A 15004-nucleotide genomic window follows, 5' to 3' on the forward strand; every position below is an offset into this window, starting at 1 on the left:
GGGGTAGTTTTCACCATTAAAAAATAATTTTTAAGGTTTGAAATACTCAGAAATTATATTAGTAACATCAAACCATTATTACCTAAATCATCCGATCCCAATTTTATCCTCCTTAAGCTCTTTTTGAGCAATTTTGAGCAAATTTCAGCAATTAGGGGTAGTTTTCACCCTTAAAAATGATTTTTAAAGGGTTTAAATAGTCAATAATTATATTTAGATTATTATTAAATATTATTCAATTATATTTAGATTATTGGAAAACCAATATTTAATGCATCCGAACAAATTTCACTCTTTATAAGCTTTTTTCTGTAAAAAAATTCACTCTTTTCCATTCTGTAAAAATTGCGAGGTTTTGTCTTATTTTAAGCTTCATTTCTGTGATTAAGATAAATGGAGATATAAGAATAAAAAGACGCAAATTTGCAGAGAAAACATAGAAACACTAAATTTAGTCAATATTTAAAGACCCAAAATAATTTAATTAAAAGCACTCACCAAAAAAATTCGTTGATTACAAATCTGAAACAAAGAATACAAATTATTGAGTTAATACTTAAAATTTTAAATTAAAATTAAAAAATAAAATCAAAATGAAATATAAATGTACGGGGGTCCTTTGGGAGCTCTAATATAATTAGACCTTTTAGAGACACTTGACATAATCAATATCTGAAAATTCAGTATAGGAGGTTCTTGAATATGCCCAAGTATTCTAAAATATTTAGAGACTCTTACCACTTCCGATTATACTGGAAGTTGACCAAAATTTCCTTAATTTATGTACAGTGTGGAAGGGACTTATGGAATACTTCTGGACTCCTTGTTTTAGAAAAATTATAGAAAACGCTGAGACCCGTTAACTTTTATATTACAAATTTACTCTTTTTAAACATGAAGTTAAATTAACTAGTTTTGATGGGAAGTAAGCCACAATTTGACTAAAAAATGATTTTATTGACGTTTCGACGCCCAAATCGGGTGTCGTTGTTAAAATACAAAAAATATTAATGAATTAAACGAAAATGTTGTTGCTTAGTAAAAAAATTCTTTCTAATAATTTATTTAATCTGACTCATTTATATCGGCAATTCAGACATATTATACATTTTAAAGTAGAAGACTTTAAAATAATATTGCCAATATTTATGAGTTGTGTTCCTGGGACGACTTTATTGAAAGATAATTCATTCGATTAGATGAAATCAACCCCAACTCAAGAATATCCTAATATGTATATCTAATAAATTATAGTGATTTAATATGGAATCTCTAGCGCGAGAATTTTACTCTCACCATTGCATGTGGTTGTCTTTTTAAAGACAGATGACATGTTATGATTTTTTTGTGACGGATATTCCTGAGTTGGGGTTGATTTCATGTAATCGAATGAACTATCTTTCAACAAAGTCGTCCCAGGAACGCAACTCATAAATATTGGCAGTATCATTTTAAAGTCTTCTACTTTAAAATGTACGAGTATAATATATGTCTGAATTGCCGATATAAATGAGTCAGATTAAATAAATTATTAGAAGAGTTTTTTTACTAAGCAACAACATTTTTGTTTAATTCATTAATATTTTTTGTATTTCGACAACGACATCCGATTTGGACGTCGAAACGTTAATAAAATAATTTTTTAGTAAAATTGTGGCTTATTTCCCATCAAAACTAGTTAATTGTAAAAATGCCACAAGAAAATAGCTTCAGAACAACATAAAGTTAAATGTACAGTGTGATTCACGCAAGTCAAGCAGAGTCCATAAGCTTTATTTTTAATGAAAGACCCTATATATTTTTATATTTTTCTATTTTTAAAAGCTGCTTAACAACCTGTTTTCAACGAACTATATCATTTGAGGCCCCTAGGACACAAGGGGTGTTGTGAGTGACAATTTTTAGGAAATTGAGTTACATACGAAAATGGACTCTCAAACGCATAGAAAAATATGGTGGCTTCAAACTTTCTACATAAACTAAGAATAACATGATAAAAAATGACATGTTATTGAAAACATGCTAACTAGTATGTACCTAGATTTTTAAATTTGTCTAGAACTTTGAACAAAGTTTTCTCAAAACTTGGCGCTTACACCCTTTGTGTCCTAGGGGCCTCCCATGGGATATATTATAAATAACATAGGCCGAAATTTTGAGATTATAAAGTATGGAAACCACCTATGGAATAAAATTGTTTGTGTCCTTAGAAAATTATAAAAAACGCTAGGATATGTCAACTTTTAAATTCAAATGTATGTTTAATAAACATAAATTGAAATATACAGGCAATTCAAGCAAGTCTAACATAGTTGTGTGTCAATGAAACGCCCTGTATATCTTTATGTTTTTAGAAGCTTCTTAACAACCTCATCTCAAAAATTGTATAATGTAGGGTCTGTTATAAATAATACAAGGTGAAATTTTGAAATAATTTATTAATTTCGTCAAGACATTAAACACAAAACCACATAAATTGATACTTAGTTTAGAAAATGAATGCATTTCATTTAAAAAATAATACCCTTATTTAAAGTGTGATAAATTATTAATTTCAAAATTTTATGTGTTTAATAAACTTACGTGTATAGAAATCGGCCCACTTAAAAATTTGGTCATTTTTAATGTCTCATATTTCCTAAGCCTGTTGGCTGATTTAAGTGATTTTTTGAACATGTTATAGCCTGATTCTTTAACAATACCACTGCAATAATATTGTTGCTAAAAAAATTTTCGTTATATACCGGGTGTACCAATCAAACTGTGTTTTTTTCTCAAAGTTCGTATTACCCTGTGGAATATTCTAGCATTAATAAAATACTGAAATTAAAACCCAACTATAGCCTCAGCTGTTCTTAATATTCTGTTTTTTGATTCATTCGTTTATGTTGGATAATAAAAAAAGTTAGTTACCTTAACACTAGACATGTTCTTCATCAATACACGGTGTTTTTAATTAAGTGTGACAAATTTTAAGGGGTAATTCTGCATGAAAAAATAATGACAGTGGGCTTTATAAACTTATGTCCGCAAATGTTTCATTTCCAAGATACGGGATATTGAATTTTTTCTTACAAACTGACGATTTATTTATTGCTTTAAAACCAGTTGAGATATGCAAATGAAATTTGGTAGGTTTTAAGAGATAGTTATTGCGGATTTTTTGACATAAAATTAAGAATTTTATATTCACCATTAGCGTGCATACGGGTAATATGATCGATCATATTACACGTATGAGCGCTAATGGTGAATATTAAATGAACTTTTAAATGAAAATTAAATGAAGACTGTTTGTCTCAAGTTGATCATTTAGAATTATATCTGTACTTTTTAATTTATTAATTTTAATATATTCTAATAAAGATACCTAGAGGCCTTTATTTTGAATATGAAGAATTTGAAACTGTGCATTAAAAGAATGATTATGATCGAGAAGGTAAAGTGCGTATGTAGAAGTGTCCGTTTTTCTATTGTTGAAAGCCCTTTTGTGTTCTGCTATCCGTTTGTCAAAGATTCTGCCAGTTTGACCGATGTAAGTTTTGGACAGTCACCAGTCAGTTTGTAAACACCATTCTATTTAAATCCTTTGCAAGAAAATCATATAAAAGGAAGTTTTTAGGTGACGCTAAATAACATTTTTGAACTGCGATGCTGGTTGGGTTAAATGAAAATGTTCATGGTTTTTGGCAGATTTGTTAATGTTTTTGGTAATTATATTATTACACAATAAATATCTTTCTATTTATTCCTATCTTGTTTTTTTTTATGAAGAGCAGCAATAAATATGTAGGGTGCGCAGATGTGTAGGGTTTAGTCCTGTCGCCAACCGGGAGGTACAAATCGGCCTGCTTTATTCAGATGAACTTACCCGAGTTTTTATGTATTTTTTTTGTATTTTTTAGGTCAAAGAATACCCATGAACGAACATATAAAACAAGCTGTATTTTCCTGTCACCGTGTCACAAAGAAAATTGTCCAGTGCAAGTACATGTAACAATAATTATTACATGTACTTGCGCTGGCTAATTTTTTGTGTGACACGGTGACAGGAAAATACAGCGTGTTTTATATGTTCGTTCATGGGTATTCTTTCATTTTTCCTACTGTATCTTGTCTAGCTTACCGTCTATCAGGAAACCATTCTTAATAAATTCTAGCTCAGAATAATGAAGTTTATTTGTATGAAAATAAAATACAGGGTAAGCCAAAGAAAAGAGCCCACCTCGATATTTGGCAGTAGTTATTAAATTTTAGGAAATGCTGAAACAGGTCGATTTTTATTTTTAAATTACATAATATTATATACAGTGCCGGCAAAAAAAATCTTTACATTGCCAAATAAATCACCCAATTTGAAGACAATTTGCATGCGTTCTGTCTGCGCTTGGAGGGGAGGGTAGGGGAGGGGGATAGCGTACTTGCAACGGCAATTAACTGTAGTTTACGGACCGCTTGGCTTATTTAGGGTATTCTGCCCATTTGCACTGTGAACAGTTGGCTTTGTGCGGGAAGTCAGGGTTAAACTTCTTCTCATTTACCGCGTAAAGTTTGAGATCGTCAAATTCTAAATTGAACAGACAAATATGGGTCGAAAAAACTCACAAAATAGGAGAAGGTTTGTGCTTTAACATGACTGGAGAAAGGAGACTCTGTAATTACCGTAGCACGTGATATTAGTGTTTCAAGAGGGGCTATTTATCAACTGAAACGTTCGGCTGCTACGTTTCAGTTGATAAATAACCCCTCTTGCAGCACCAATATCACGTGCTACGGTAATTACAGAGTCTCGTTTCTCCAGCAACGTTAAAGCACGAACCTTCTCCTCTTTTGTGAGTTTCTTTCGACCCATATTTGTCAGTTCAATTTAGAATTTGACGATCTCAAACTTTACGCGGTAAATGAGAAGAAGTATAACCCTGACTTCCCGCACAAAGTCAACTGTTTACAGTGCAAATGGGCAGAATACCCTAAATAAGCCAAGCGGTCCGTAAACTACAGATAATTGCCGTCGCAAGTACACTATCCACTCTCCCCTCCCCTCCCCACCAAGTGCAGACAGAACACATGCAAATTGTCTTCAAATTTGGTAATTTATTTGGCAATGTAAAGATTTTTTTTGCCGGCACTGTACATACATATATTTCATACTAATATATATTTCATACTAGAGAATTAAACATCCTTTCAAATGAGCTACCACACGACCCCTATTACCATTTAAAAAAATCATCGATTACGTCATCACGCCCAGATAGATGACGTCACTAGTATGAAATATATATTAGTATGAAATATATGTATGTATATAATATTATGTAATTTAAAAATAAAAATCGACCTGTTTCAGCATTTCCTAAAATTTAATAACTACTGCCAAATATCGAGGTGGACTCTTTTCTTTGGCCCACCCTGTATTTTATTTTCATACAAATAAACTTCATTATTCTGAGCTAGAATTTATTAAGAATGGTTTCCTGATAGACGGTAAGCTAGACAAGATACAGTAGGAAAAATGAAAGAATACGCATGAACGAACATATAAAACACGCTGTATTTTCCTGTCACCGTGGCATACAAAAAATTGGCCAGCGCAAGTACATGTAATAATTATTATTACATGTACTTGTGCTGGGTAATTCTCTTTGTGACACGGTGACAGGAAAATACAGCGTGTTTTATATGTTCGTTCATGGGTATTCTTTCATTTCTCCTACTGTAGCATGCATTAAAACGCATGTATTGGGTACGGGAAACACTATGTATTTATAGCTTTGTTTGACAATAAAAAAATTAATTTTTAGCAATACAAATAATCAAAACCGGTATAATTTGACTTTCAAATGCGGTAAGCAGAATTGCTGTTTTATTTTTTAATCAAAAGTTATTCTAGTTCAAAAATTGCAATTTTTCGATTTTTTGAAAGTTCAACCGCGTTTATCTCGGAAAACTATGCATCCTACGAAAAAACATGTAAGAACATTTTTTGCTTAGAATGACCCAAACAATACAAAAGATGTTCTGTTTTGCGAGAAATTCAGATCAACTTTTAGCCAAAAAAATCGTCTTCTGCGGGTCAAAATCCATAAAAAAAACTTGGGTAAGTCCATCTGAATAAAGGAGGCCGTTCTAGCCCCTCTGGCGACAGGACTAATTACCCGATATGTTAAAAATGTGATCTCTTGTCGTATTTTATGAAAACTACCTGATGAGCACAATTCTGATGGAATTTATGGGTTCAGCAGACCCAAATTACCAAAAACAGTGAAAAAATTTCCAGCAGCGGATTGTGTGTTCACCAGTGCAATTGGAGTTTATAATTACCACAATCCCAAATCAGTTTTATATAAAAAACGCAAATGACTTAACAATGTATCCTCATATCGAAAATATCGATCAAATCAAGTAATTATCTATCCCTCCCGGTATGTTTCAGAACGGTTTGTTTATTTTGAATTCGAGTTGGAATCAATGCCCCACCGTCTGGCGTATATATTTAAGTCTCGATACAATGCAACGAGTAATCGAGGTAAGGTGCTTTACCTTATTATGTATGTAATTCATAAATACTAAGGTGTGTTATAATTTGTAAGTGCAATGAGGAGACAAGCTTACTTAATGTTACCTTTTGAAATGCACAGCAAGAACACGGAATGATATTATGCAGGTTTCACAATGTACATTTTAAAACAATCTGAAAAAACTCGCACCTGTTAATAATAACTAAGCATTTGGGTAGCTAACTTAGCTTAGACTTTTAAGATCGATATAATTATGAAGTTATCCAATAAAAAAAGTTAGATACAAATTGCCAAATATAAAAATGGATCGAGTTATCAAGGAATGTCAAATTCGGTCGATTTTAAATAAACCATATCGACTCTTTTTGTATTGTATTCAGGATGACGCCAGGAAACAAGTATTCAAAAGAAAAATAGGTGGAATTGGATAATTGCATTTTAAAGTGGGTAAAATGCATCTAAGAGTGCATAAGAATGTCAAAAACAGTATATTAAGGGCCAGATTTTGTTACTCGGGAAGTTCTTAGGGTCACTGAACACGAATATGTCATTGAGAACTGACTACGGGAGTGCCTGGTGCCCAGGGTCACTGCTAAGGCACGTCATATAGAATTTCGAGGGTTTTCGGCAATATATTTATGCAAACAGATTACTCGGAGGTTTTTGGGGTGGCTGAACATGAATACGCTATCAGAACAGACCGCCGGAGCAACTGGTGGCCAGTGTCACTGCTATGCCACGTAATCTTCTGGAGTTTCGAGAATGTTCGGCAATATATTGATGCAAACAGATTACTCTCGGAGGTTTTTGGGGTGGTTGAACATGAATGGGCTATCAGAACAGACCCCCGAAGCACCTGGTGCCTAGTGTCGTTGCTATGCCACGTCATCTTCTAGATTTTCGAGGGGCTTCGGCACTAAATGAATGCAAATAGAACACAAATACGCCATCAGAATCGACGCTCGAAGCACATGGTGCCTAGAGTCACTGCTAAGGCATGTTATCTTCTGGAGTTTTGAGAATTTCAGTCACAAAATTGATGCAAACAGATTAATTGGAAGGTTTTTGGGGTTGCTAAACAGAAACACGCCATCAAAACCGACCCCCCGAGCACATGGTGCTCAGGAAACTGCTAAGGCGCGTCAACTTCTAGAGTTTCGAAGGTTTTGGGACCCCAGTTGCACCGGACCCAAAAATCCTCGAGTAATGTTTGAATATTTTAGTGCTAAAAGTCCAGATGACGACCCTTAGTAGTAACCCTGTGCGCTAAGTGCTATAGTGGCCAAGTTTGATGGCGTATTCGTGTTCAGTAGCTTCAAAAACCCCCGAGTAACAAAATCTGGTCCTTGATATATTGATTTTGACATGTTTATGCACTTTTGGATGCATTTGATGTACTGTAAATGCAATTAAGCATTTCCATCCATGTTTCTATTGCAGGCTTTTTTCCGGATGACTAATGATTTATTTTTGTCTAAATGCCTTGACGGCTATGTGGTGACGGTCTATGTGACGACTTTATTGGAGGACGTTTCATCTGATTAGATCAAATCAACATAATAGTCCAAGAGGCAGAGCTGAAAAAATTCTCTGAATTTACTAAAGCTAGTTATTTCACAGTTGATTACTGTGATTGTGTAGAGAAGCATACTGCGGTCGGTCAAACGAAACGTAGAACAGGTGGTACTGACCGCTTGTCAAAGTTGCTTACCTGCGGAGGTAATTAAATCCATTTACTAAGGCTGAAAATCAGTACACATATTCTAAATTGAATATAAATAAAAGTTATTATAGTCGGTCAGCTGTATGATGGGACAGAGGCGGTTGGTCGGCCCCAATGGATGTACAGGGTTATTCACTATATTTTGACCCCTCTAAACTGCTTTATTTACAGAATTAGAGAAAAATGTAAAATACAAAACTTATTCAATTTTTAAAATATGATTTTTGACATATATATCGTGCTAGTGACGTCATCCATCTGGGCGTGATGACTTAATCGACTATTTTTTTTAATGAGAATAGGAGTCGTGTGCTAGCTCATTTGAAAGGTGATTCAATTCTCTATTCAGTAATACGACCGACTATAATAACTTTTATTTATATTCAATTTAGAATGTGTGTACTGATTTTCAACCTTAGTAAATGGATTTAATTGCCTCCGCAGGTAAGCAACTTTGACAAGCTGTCAGTACCACCTGTTCTACGTATACAAAACTGAACATTATTATGTAATAAAAATATGTGCAAGTTCCGTATTTCTATACGAGTTTTAATTTCTTCATCCGGATTTAGTGTCTCGTTTATCCAACATCCTAGATATTTAAAATGGTTAACTTTTGTTATCGGTTCATTACTGACAATTACTTGTATAGGGCCGACGTCTTGTTTACTAATAACCACAAGTAACTTCGTCTTTGTTGTATTTATGCTAAGACCGTCATTAAAGCATTTTCTAGTGGCTTGATCTATAAGGAGTTGAAGATCTTCGATATTTTCAGCAATGATGGCGGTGTGATCTGCATATCTGATACTGTTAATAGTTTCTCCCCCGATTCGAACTCTACATTGTCCTTCAAAGGATTTGTGAACTTCACGTAAATGTAATTACCAAAGAGTTAAGGTTTGATTTAAACACTGTATTTGAGTATGAAAGCGAATAAAATAACATAATATGATGTATTACTCACAAATGTTTCTTTTATATATCGACAGTTCAAACGTAAAAGGTTGTAACCCACAAATCAACTTTTTTCAGGAAGTAGAAAAAAAGATCAATTTAAGTAATTTGATGAGGAATTAACCTAATATTTTTTTCGTTAATTTTTACATCAATAGTTGATCTATAAATTAATGAAAAAAATATTGGGTTAATTCGTCATAAAATTGCTTAATTGGGTCGTTTTTTCTCCACTTCCTGAAAAAAATTGATTTGTGGGTTACAACCTTTTATCTTTCAACCGTCAATATTATTCATAAGTTATTTTAGAAATAATACTATAAATTATAACGATAATATTGTAATGTATTGTAGTAATACGTGTAAATGCACGTGTTGCTAAATATAATCTAATATTATTGTTTATGATAGGGGAGCCCAAGCAAGGATTTTTGCAATTACTCGAGCGCCTCACATTAGCATATGGGAAGAAACTGGGTACCCTGCAGATGTACCTCTACCATATATTGGCTCTTAACACAGCGGAGTTCGTTAAGGGGGGCCCGAAAAAAAATCTATCCTTAAAAAACTCGAAATTGTCAGATTAAGATAAGGTAAGTTAAGTACATGCAAAATAGTGAATATTTAAAAAATCTGACGATTTGAGCCGGGCGTAAGAAAATGGGTGAGTCACAAAGTTTCACAAGAAAAGATCGAATATTTCGCGAAATGAATGACAGATCAAAAAAATAAAAAAAATTTGCTCAATATTTCTTAAAAATCTATCGAATGATACCAAACACGACTTCCCACGGAGAGGGCGAGGGGGTAAATTTAATATTTTAAATACGAATCCCGCGATAATTCGCGAAAGAAACATCAGATCGTAAAACTGTAAAATACACTTAATCAATATTTTTGAAAAATCTATCGAATGTTACCAAACACGACCCCCCACGGAGGTAGGGTGGGGGTTACTTTAAAATCTTAAATAGGAGGCCCCATTTTTTATTTCAGATTTGAATTGCTTACGTAAAAATAAGTAACTTTTATTCGAAACATTTTTTCGAATTATGGATGAATGGCGTTATAATCTGAAAAAACGATTGTTGTAAATGGAAAATTAAATAAAAAAATGGCAGGCGCCTACTAAAATGGAAAACTTTACTTAACTCTTTTTGGTTTTAGGATCTACTCCTCACAAATCAATAGGTCCCCATAACGCTCGAGTGACTGCACATTTAGCATACTTTGCTCCCTTACTATTAATACATTGTGTTTATTTTGTACCTATCAATCTAATTTATTGACTTTTGACGCAAAATTTATCCTATTTGTTTAAACTTTACTATTATAGTTTATAGAGTTTTATGGGTTTAACAATTATTTGACTATAATAATTGTATATTGTACAATGTAGAATATCATTTTTTATATCAGCTGTGTAAACAAATACTACTTGCATACAAATTAAAATTAAAACAAAAAACATTGTTTCAACTTGCCCTTTATATACAAATGCTTTTAGCTGCCATCAGGGCAAATAGATCCTTTGATTTTTTTTAGTATTCTTTAAATTTACTTTAGTTTAAGCTAATAAGCTTTAATTTCGAAGTTAAATAAAAGTGAAACTGTCCATCTGATTATCTGATTATTAATACAAAATAACAGGAAATATAGTATCATGCATCCAGAAGACCTAGAACAGGATAAGAGTAATGAAATATGGGTGCAAATAATCAGCAATTTTTGTCGGCATCACGGCATCAACGTTTGAACTAGAAGACTACAATGTCTATTCAATTTTCCAAACTCATTTGACTCTAACCAATAAGAAAACAATAAATCAGCCTACTTTCTGAATGACAACAGGCAATAACAAATAATTACTCCAACGATGAAATATCAAATTGCTCCGAAGTAAGGAGGAGAAACTTTATATAGACAATTATACAAACTAATAACACTTATATGGAAGGAAGAGAAAATACCAACAAAATGTCATGAAAGTGTAATAATACTTATCTCCACTTATAGGCATCTCCCCACTACCGCAAACAAAATCAAGCGTATTAAGTAGGCCTACCTTTTGTAGATTTTATAGGGGAATACCAAGCCGGATTCAGAAAAACTAGATCGACCGTAGATCAGATAGATTTTTACTCTAAGGAAGCTGCTTGACTAAGGACGGGAACTCAATAGAACTGTCCATAATCCCTTCATAGATTTCCGACAATCATCCAACAGCACTAAAAGGGATCAGATATGGAATGCAATGGCACAATTTTCAGTTCCAAAAAATTTTATCCAGATCTTTCTCAGAATAATTTGAAATAGTGATCTAAAGGCGGCGCCAGATATGCGGTATTTGGCAATTACTAAACAAGTTCTTGCTAAATATCAAATATTTGAGTGCTAATGAAAGTGTTCGTTAAACGGCAAGCACCTTGCACCACATATTCAAGATTTGTTCGAGATTAACCACGGCGAATATTTATTTACTTTGAAGTGTTGAAAAGTCCGACAACGTACGGGAACACGACAAATATTCGACAAGCACTAAAATTGGTCAATGCTAGATAGCAAGCAGCCCCTCCACACTAATAGGCAAATAGCAAGCATTTGTTCGGTATTTGGCAAATACCGCATATCTGATGCCACCTTACAAGGGAATTCGCTGTCACCTCTTTTTTTTCATATTATATTCCTAAAAAAAGTAGTAAGAACATTACAGATTAAAACAGAGCTAATGGATCAAAATTACTACTAACTAGAATACACGGATCACGGATGATATTGACATTGTTGGAAACACCATCACAAATGTAAAGAAACTTTCAATAAATTAGAGATAGAGACAAAAAATCGATCTAAGGCTCAATCAAAATAAAACCAAATCTATGTACATTAACAGACAAATGACATGAGATGAAATCGGTGAAAATTTAACAATAGACCCATATAACTTTGAAAGAGTGAAGCATTTTTAGACCAGGGTAGAAAAATAAATATGAGCGATTTCAGGGTATAAATCAATACAGGTATTTGAAGGTGCTAAATGGTAGGATGGATATAGTTAATTAAAAATATTGTACATACAGAGGTACTCGTAAATCGACCTCATTTTTTTATAAAAAAAGGCCAAAATATTTACAGCAAAAGTTGTTTTACAAAAGTTGTGTATCATGAAAAAACGATTAATTTGAATTTGTATAAGTTAAAATCCATAAAAATTTAACCGAAATAATTGCAAAAAACCACGTTTTTTGCACTATTTTGTAACTGTTAATAACTTTTACCAAAAAGGCCGTAAGGAACTTATTGTACCTTGATCACGAGGCAATTAAGTGCTTTTATGAGTGTACAAAATTCTAAGAAGATCTATTTATTAGTTTACGAGTTATGTTAAATGTTTATCCCAGACATCGAATGTTTAAACAATCATTGTTACCCTAGGAGTATTTTCAGAGCTTTTTGGCAAAGTGCAATAAGTTCTTAAAGACGCAAAGTACTAAGAAAGTTAAAAAAGGATATATTTGTTTTTTAAATGTTGTTAAACAAGTCGCTAAAAAATGGTGAGTTTTTTCTTATAAACAATTATAATATCTTTGTTATTTTTTCTGATAAATAATTATAATTGACTGTATCAAAAAGTAGGTAAAAAACACATAGGTCTGGATCCCACGTATGAAAAAAAAAAGTTGATTAATAGCAAGCTGAAAATTTGTTAATAGCTTAAGGGTGTCTAGTCGGATAAACTTTGGTATATGGGAACACTGGAACAGGGGAAGTTTTAATTGTGGAACAGGTTAAAAATTTGAAACGGTCAGACCACGAAAACGGCACGTTTTTTTTTGTCCGACACAACAGACTTAAACTCTCCGAATAGAGATTAAACTCTCATGCAAAAATCAGACTGCTATTTATCACCAAATGGGCGTTTTAATGAGTGGAACATGTAGAATATGTCAAATGACAGGAAATATAGCAGTCTGATTAATAGCAGTCTGATTTTTGCATGAGAGTTTAATCTCTGTTCGGAGAGTTTAAGTCTGTTCTGTCGGACAAAATAAATGTGCCGTTTTCGTGGTCTGACCGTTCCAAATTTTTAACCTGTTCCACAATTAAAACTTCCCCTGTTCCAGTGTTCCCATATACCAAAGTTTATCCGACTAGACACCCTTAAGCTATTAACAAATTTTCAGCTTGCTATTAATCAACTTTTTTTCATACGCCGGATCCAGACCTAACACATTAAAAAAGAAAAACCAACTTTCTAGAACCAATGATAGTCAAGTTATACTTTTTTTTTGAAAAATCACATCTCTATTGTTTATAAATATTGAGAGTTGAAATATTTAAAGAATGATAATAAATATCTATATTTTATATTTCAATTGATAAGTACGGAATATCTTCTATTTAAAACGAGTAATAACCGTTTAAAGTGAAGTTACACACGCTGACTGAGCTGGGACCGTGTGATGGGGAAGATTGTCGGAGTCCAGTTTCGCGCGTCGAGATTTTGCTATAGAAAGTTCAATTTGGAGCACTTGAAAATTTTTACAATATCTGAGCTTCCAGAGAACGTAGAGCCTTCATTTTTTTTTAAATTGGAGTAACTCGACGAAAGAATAGCAACTAGCTAATTTTCATTTACCGTAAAAATCGGAAAATTCTGGAAAATGCACTTTTTTATTCAACATGCATTTACATCGTTAACACATATAATTTCATAAATATTGTCATGAAATATTATAAATTTGTGAATAAATAATAAAATAAAATTATAGTATATACCTATTTATATACAGGGTGGTTCATTTTATTCGCCTCGGTGTCTGTACGGAAAACGACTTGATTAAAAAAATTTCTTCATAAAAAATATACCGGGCCATTAACACTGCAATCTAAAAACAATGTGAATTATACAGGGTGCTTCAAAAAAGAGTGGTATATCAAAGATATATTTTTTTATGGAACACCCTACACCTGATGAAATTTTTAAATTTCCCTTAAAAAAGAAGCTAGACTATACCTAAGTACAGGGTGTTTTTATTTATTTCAATTTTTAGAAAAATGTAAAGATTTAGAAAAAATAAATATTTACAAATCTAAGAATCAGTGACAATTTTTTTCTTGGATCTTCATAATAGACTATTCAGCATATTTAAACAGATGTTTATTGTAACAAAATTTATAATTATTTAATCGTACATTTTTAGATTTAAAAATTAATTAAAAACAAAAACGTTCTCAAATTAAAAAAACATTATGTATGGATTATAATTATTCATCATCATTAATTCTGCACAGTTTTTGTACAGGTTCTGTACAGGTTCATTAATTTCTTCTACATTATCCATAATTTCTTGAAATAAATCAATTGTACCGAGCTTTGCATAAACTGAAAAGATGACACTGGCGAAAAAAGATGCTACAACCTTTTGACAGTTATTATAGATGACGACAGTGGAAGTTGAAGAAGATTTGTTTCAAAAAATTAGGGATAATGTTAAAGAAATAAGAAATTAATGAACCTTTATATAAACTGTGTAGAATTAACGAAGATTAATAATTATAATCTATACACACATTTTTTTTCAATTTGAGAAGGTTTTTGTTTTCAATTAGTTTTTAAATCTAAAAATGTACTATTAAGTAATTATAAATTTTGTTACAATAAACATCTGTTTAAAAATGCTGAATAGTCTATTATGAAGATCTAAGAAACAATTTGTCACCGACACTTAGATTTGTAAATATTTATTTTTTTCTAAATTTCTGATTTTTGTAAAAATTTAAATGAATCAAAATACCCTGT

The 15004-nt window shown here is 32.3% G+C and overlaps 1 protein-coding gene across 2 annotated transcripts in view; it reads right to left on the reverse strand.

Annotated features, from left to right (window-relative positions):
• The window catches only part of LOC114334644 (disheveled-associated activator of morphogenesis 1), a 951114-nt gene that overhangs the window by 714909 nt on the left and 221201 nt on the right, over positions 1–15004 (reverse strand). For both annotated transcript variants that reach the window (XM_050650176.1, XM_050650175.1), the window contains exon 3: positions 499–522. The gene's annotated coding sequence lies outside the window, so the exon portion shown is untranslated. The remainder of the gene's footprint in view (positions 1–498; positions 523–15004) is intronic.

The sequence above is a fragment of the Diabrotica virgifera genome, chromosome 5, assembly GCF_917563875.1.
Source record: "Diabrotica virgifera virgifera chromosome 5, PGI_DIABVI_V3a".
In the NCBI taxonomy this organism is placed as follows: domain Eukaryota; kingdom Metazoa; phylum Arthropoda; class Insecta; order Coleoptera; family Chrysomelidae; genus Diabrotica; species Diabrotica virgifera.